Genomic DNA, 5,362 nt, shown 5'->3' with positions numbered 1-5,362 from the left:
CCACAATTCCAGCTACTGCTACCTTCGAGCTTAAGGGACATATCCTTACCGCGCTAAAGGATATTCCATTTCTTGGAAAAGACCATGAAGATGCATACAAGCACCTTGATGAAGTTAATGACATAGCCGACTATTTCAACATTCCTAATGTTCCTCGAGAGACTGTCTTGTTATGAATGCTTCCGGTTACTTTTAAAGCAGCAGCTAAAGACTGGTTAAAGGCACTTTCACCAGGTTCATCACCACTTGGACATAGATGTGTGAAGAATTCCTCCAAAATTTTTTCCCACCATCTAAAGTTTCTAAACTCAAGAAGGCCATAGCAATATTTGAGCAACAAATAGGGAAGTCCTTGTACAAATCTTAGGAGAGATACAAAGGGTTAATCAGAAATTATCCCCAAAATGATTTAAACGAGCAGTAACAGGTTTCAATCTTCTATGAAGGGGTAAATGTCACAACAAGGCAAATCATTGATTTTCAACTAAGAATAATCACACTGAGATAAAAGAATTAATGGAAGACTTTTTGAAGCATTCACTGGAATGTCACAACCCTCGAAATGATGGAACAAGGGAAATCGGGAATGGTGCATCGGTAGATATGGCGACAGTTATGGAAATGCTAAGTAACATGGATAGAAGAATGACCAAGATGGACCAATCTATACACGTGATACGTGTGGGGTGTGAGAATTGCAATGGTCCACGTTTGACGAAAGATTGCCATTTGGATGAAAAGGGAATTAGAAGACTCGAGTCTTCTACTCAAGTGGAGACTGATATGATGAATACTAGAGGAAGCCGAAAAAGGAATGGTTGCCTTATGATGAGTACAAAAAACAAAAACAAGAGAATTACAAGCAAAAGGCAAGTGGGTTTTATCAAAAAGAAGAACTGAAACTCGAAAAGAAAACGTATTTTGAAACAATGCTCGCCCGCTTTGTAGCCGCGTCAGAAAAGAGGCATGATGAAACAGATTCAGCAATGAGAGATCAGTTAACTCTAATAAAAGATCAACAAGATTTACTTAGAAATCATTAAGCGTCAATCAAAAACATTGAAGCTCAACTCGGGTAGTTAACTATGTTGGTTAATGAACGACTACCTCCACAGATTCCCAATAAGAAACCACTACTGCATGTCATGGCCATCGATACTAAAGAAGACACTATTTATGAGTTCCTAGAAGCCTTGGAAGCAGAGATAAAACTGCCCGAATCACAACCAAAGAAGATAAAATTCGAAGATAAAATTGTTGTTGAATTACCGACCTCACGACGTGAGGATTCAATCCTCACGAAGTGGGCCCAGTCTGGGCAGAAAATTTTTGCTGATGTTCGAGCTTATCAATCTCCTGTACCATTTCCTTCTCGATCCAGAGTTCACCTACTAGAGAAAGAGCATATTAAATTTATGAAGCTAAGTAAAGGGTATTTCGATTAATACTCCTTTTATTGAATCATTGGAACAAGTACCCGAATATGCCAAATTTCTTAAAGACTTACTTGACACTCGCCAGCGACTAATAAAGAATCCAAGGTAGTCCTTAGTGAGCAGAGTTCTAAGGTTATTATGGAAAGGATACCAAGGAATATGGGAGATCATGGACACCTTACACTTCCATGTGAGTTCGGAAAAATATGAAGACATATGCTTTAGTTGATTCTGGAGCTAGCATAAATTTGATGCATTGTTCGTTTTATCAAAAGCTCAACCTTCCAGAATTGAAGGCTACTAGAATGACAATCATATGGATGATCGTTCAGTGACTCATCCTTGAGGCATAGTTAAGGACATTTTGGTAAAAATGGAAATTTTGTTTTTCCAATAGACTTTGTGGTACTTGATATGAAGGAGGATAAAGTTGTCCCAATTATCCTTGCACGTCCTTTACTTAATACATCACAAGCCTTGGTTGATAAACGCGAGTCTAAGCTTACCTTACGAGTGGGAGATGATGAAATAACTTTTGGAGTGGAAGATGGATTCAAGAAAGACTATGCTCAAAGTGAAGTATTCTTTATCGATGAAGTAAACGAGCTTGAGGAGTTGGAAAAACTAATAGAAGAAGAAATTCGAATAATAGAACAAGCCAAGCATACAAATCCTAGAGCATCAATTCCAATGGTTTTTGAAGTCTTTGCTTATAAAACTCCAATAGTTCTCTAGTTAGTGATGAAAGTGAAGAAGGTTTGGTGTCAAGTGATGAAGAAGAAGAAGTTACACAAGACTTGACCCGACCAACTTTGGACAAGGTAGATTTTGAAGCTAAGGAGGTACAAGAAGAAAGATAAGGGCCTAAACTTGTTGTGAATAAAGGGGTTAAACGAAAGCTTGAAGAAGGTGATTCTAAATTGAAGAAGGAAAACTATAAGAAGGCCTACTTAAGAAGAGTTCAAGCATACAAGAAAAAGTGGAGGGAACAGAAGGTGAAAATGGTGATTGAAAGTCCAAACAACACAATGTAGGGTATACGGAGTCCGTCTCATGACTCCAACAAAAAGAAGCGCTTCTCAAGAGGCAACCCAAGTTCGGTTTGCGTATTTCTTTTCATTTTTCTTTTAGTTTTTGCATTTGTTATTTTTTGCATTTTCATTTAGCTTTAGGATAAATACTCATCCAAGTCATCTTATTTTTTAAAATAGATATGAAACGACCCAAAAATACGATCCAAAAATTTCATTTTAATATAACAAAAACCATGAAACTGAATATCACATAATAAAACCATATGTTGCGTGTTTCAAAACCATAATAAAATACTGTGAGAAAAACTGTATCACAACTGTATCAAAACATATCAAGGAAATTGAATCAACTCCCAGGACAAAAACTGAAGCTGTGGTGTGTGCGATGCCATCATCCCGAGCTCTTCCATTTGCTTGCGGAAGTACCTGAAACCAAGAACTGAAACTGTAAGCACGAAGCTTAGTGAGCTCCCCCAGACTACCACATACCATACAACATATAAAGCACATATTGGGCCTTGCCCACTGCATCGGACCGAAGTCCGGAACTGACTGCATCAGACCGAAGTCCGGAACTGACTGGGACCTCGTCCCATGTATCGGACCGAAGTCCGGAACTAACTGCATCGAACCGAAGTCCGGAACTGACTGGTACCTCGTCCCCTGCATCGGACTGGAGTCCGGAACTAACTGCATCGGACCGAAGTCCGGAACTGTCTGAACATAGCATAACATAAACCCGTATTTGCTAACAGAACACATATACTGCATCGGACTGAAGTCCGAAACACATAACACAAACATGCTTGAATCACAAAGACATCAAGCACTCTAACTACTACATCGGACTGAAGTCCGGAACTACTACTAACTAACGGGCCGGCATTGTGGCCGTAGACCCGTTCCTACTGGAAGGAAACTCACCTCGTGAACTGGCTGCTGTGTGTATGGCTCTGGAAGCTATCTGTTGCTGCTCTGGCCCCGGCTACAAATCCATAAACACACTCAATCAGATGCTAATCACTGCATTGGGTAAAATGACTCTTTTACCCCTGGTCAAAGTCAACCTACAGTTGACCTGACTCGCCGAGTTGGGCCGCCAACTCGCCGAGTCTCTAGTCTCACTTCTCAACCCTACTCGTGGCTACTCGTCGAGTATGGCATCGACTCGACGAGTCCCCTCTTCGATTCAAAAACTCAGGCAAACGGCATCCGACTCGCCGAGTCGTATGAACAACTCGACGAGTTGTTCTTGAGCTAAGAAGATTGTCTTGGACTCGCCGAGTTGTATGAACAACTCGTCGAGTCCCTCCATTACTGAGTCTAACCTCTGACTCACTGATTCCATCCTACTACTCACTGGTCCCTGCTCGGAATCACTCAAAGGGGAAAGATCGGGACTCGCGACCTGACTCGCCGAGTCCGAAGAACGACTCGCCGAGTCACATGCATGCAGTTACTAAAAACTCGATTCTGCTCAAAACCACCGTATACAATTTATAGATGTGAGTTTCTAAGGATGGTTTACCACGTAAAGTTTCCAACTTTACGTGTACATACGCATGAAAAAGGATATAAAGGCTAAAAAGGCACTTAGAAGAGTAGATCTAGGGCTATCATGCAAAATGGCGCTATAAAGGTGATAGATCAGCGATTTTGGAACTAAAACATGGCTAGATCCGAAGGCTAATCAATCTAATGTGATCTCTCTTCTATGAACAAGCTAAGGAATGGATAAAAGAGGCTAAATATGCTTATGAAAGAGAAATCAATCATAGAAACAAAAGGAATTCGATTAATACCTCAATAAACTCTGAAATGGGTGCAAGACCTTGGATCTTCTTCTTCTCCTTTGGATCTAGCCTCCTTCTTCTCTTCAAAACTTCAAGATTCACACAAGAAATGCTCAAATACTCAAGTAAATGGTTAGGGTTTGCTAAATGATGCTCTGAGGGTGAAGGGGACGAGTTTGGGGCTCATAAGGTGGTTTAAATAGGGTGCAAACCCGGGGATTTAGGGTTTCTACCTGGCAGGCGGACTCGCCGAGTCCCGAATATGGACTCGCCGAGTCGCCGACTAACACGTGCTCGAAATCTCGTCCCTACTCGACGAGTCGGGCCATAGACTCGCCGAGTCCCTCTTGAAAACTTCTAAATAAATGCCACTGAAGCAACATACCAGATATGGGGCGTTACAATTCTCCCCCACTTGTCTCAGACTTCATCCTCGAAGTCTGCTACGGCTGAATCTGCAAATAACTCCGGGTCGTGCTCTCTCATTTCCTCCTCAGCCTCCCACGTCCACTCAGACCCCTTCCGGTGCTGCCATTGCACCTTTACTAACTGAATTGCCTTGTTCCTCAAGGTCTTTGTCTTCCGGTCCAGAATCGCGACCGGCCTCTCAATATAATTCAGGCTGCTATCAACCTAAATATCTTCTAAGGGAACAACTGCTGACTCATCCACCAAACACTTCCTCAACTGGGACACATGGAAAGTGTTGTGGATCTGGCTAAGCTCTACTGGAAGATCCAATCGATAAGCAACCCGACCCACTCGGGCCAAAACCCTGAAAGGACCAATGAACCTGGGACCCAGCTTGCCCCTCTTCCGAAACCTAATGACACCCTTCCAAGGTGAGACCTTTAGAAGGACCATATCGCCCACTCGGAACTCCAAGTTTGAACGCCTCCTGTCAGCGTAGCTCTTCTGCCGACTCTGTGCAGTCTGCAGTCTACTACGGACTTGCTGAATCAACTCGGTCGTCTTGAGCACTACCTCTGTGCTCCCAACGACCCGCTGACCAACCTCGCCCCAACAAATCGGGGTCCTACACTTCCTCCCATAAAGCATCTCAAAGGGAGGTCGATCAATGCCCACATGATAACTGTTG

General features: G+C 42.5%; 1 non-coding gene across 1 annotated transcript; it reads right to left on the bottom strand.

The window, feature by feature from the left end:
* Positions 1-304: 304 nt before the first annotated feature.
* Positions 305-411, bottom strand: LOC111886131 (small nucleolar RNA R71). The gene has a single exon (XR_002848324.1). It is a non-coding gene; the product is annotated as a small nucleolar RNA R71 (small nucleolar RNA).
* Positions 412-5,362: the final 4,951 nt, after the last annotated feature.

The sequence above is a fragment of the Lactuca sativa genome, chromosome 1 (genome assembly GCF_002870075.4).
Source record: "Lactuca sativa cultivar Salinas chromosome 1, Lsat_Salinas_v11, whole genome shotgun sequence".
Taxonomy (NCBI): Eukaryota; Viridiplantae; Streptophyta; class Magnoliopsida; order Asterales; family Asteraceae; genus Lactuca; species Lactuca sativa.
Note: the sequence above shows the minus strand (reverse complement) of the source record. Positions and strands in the feature narration are given on the sequence as shown.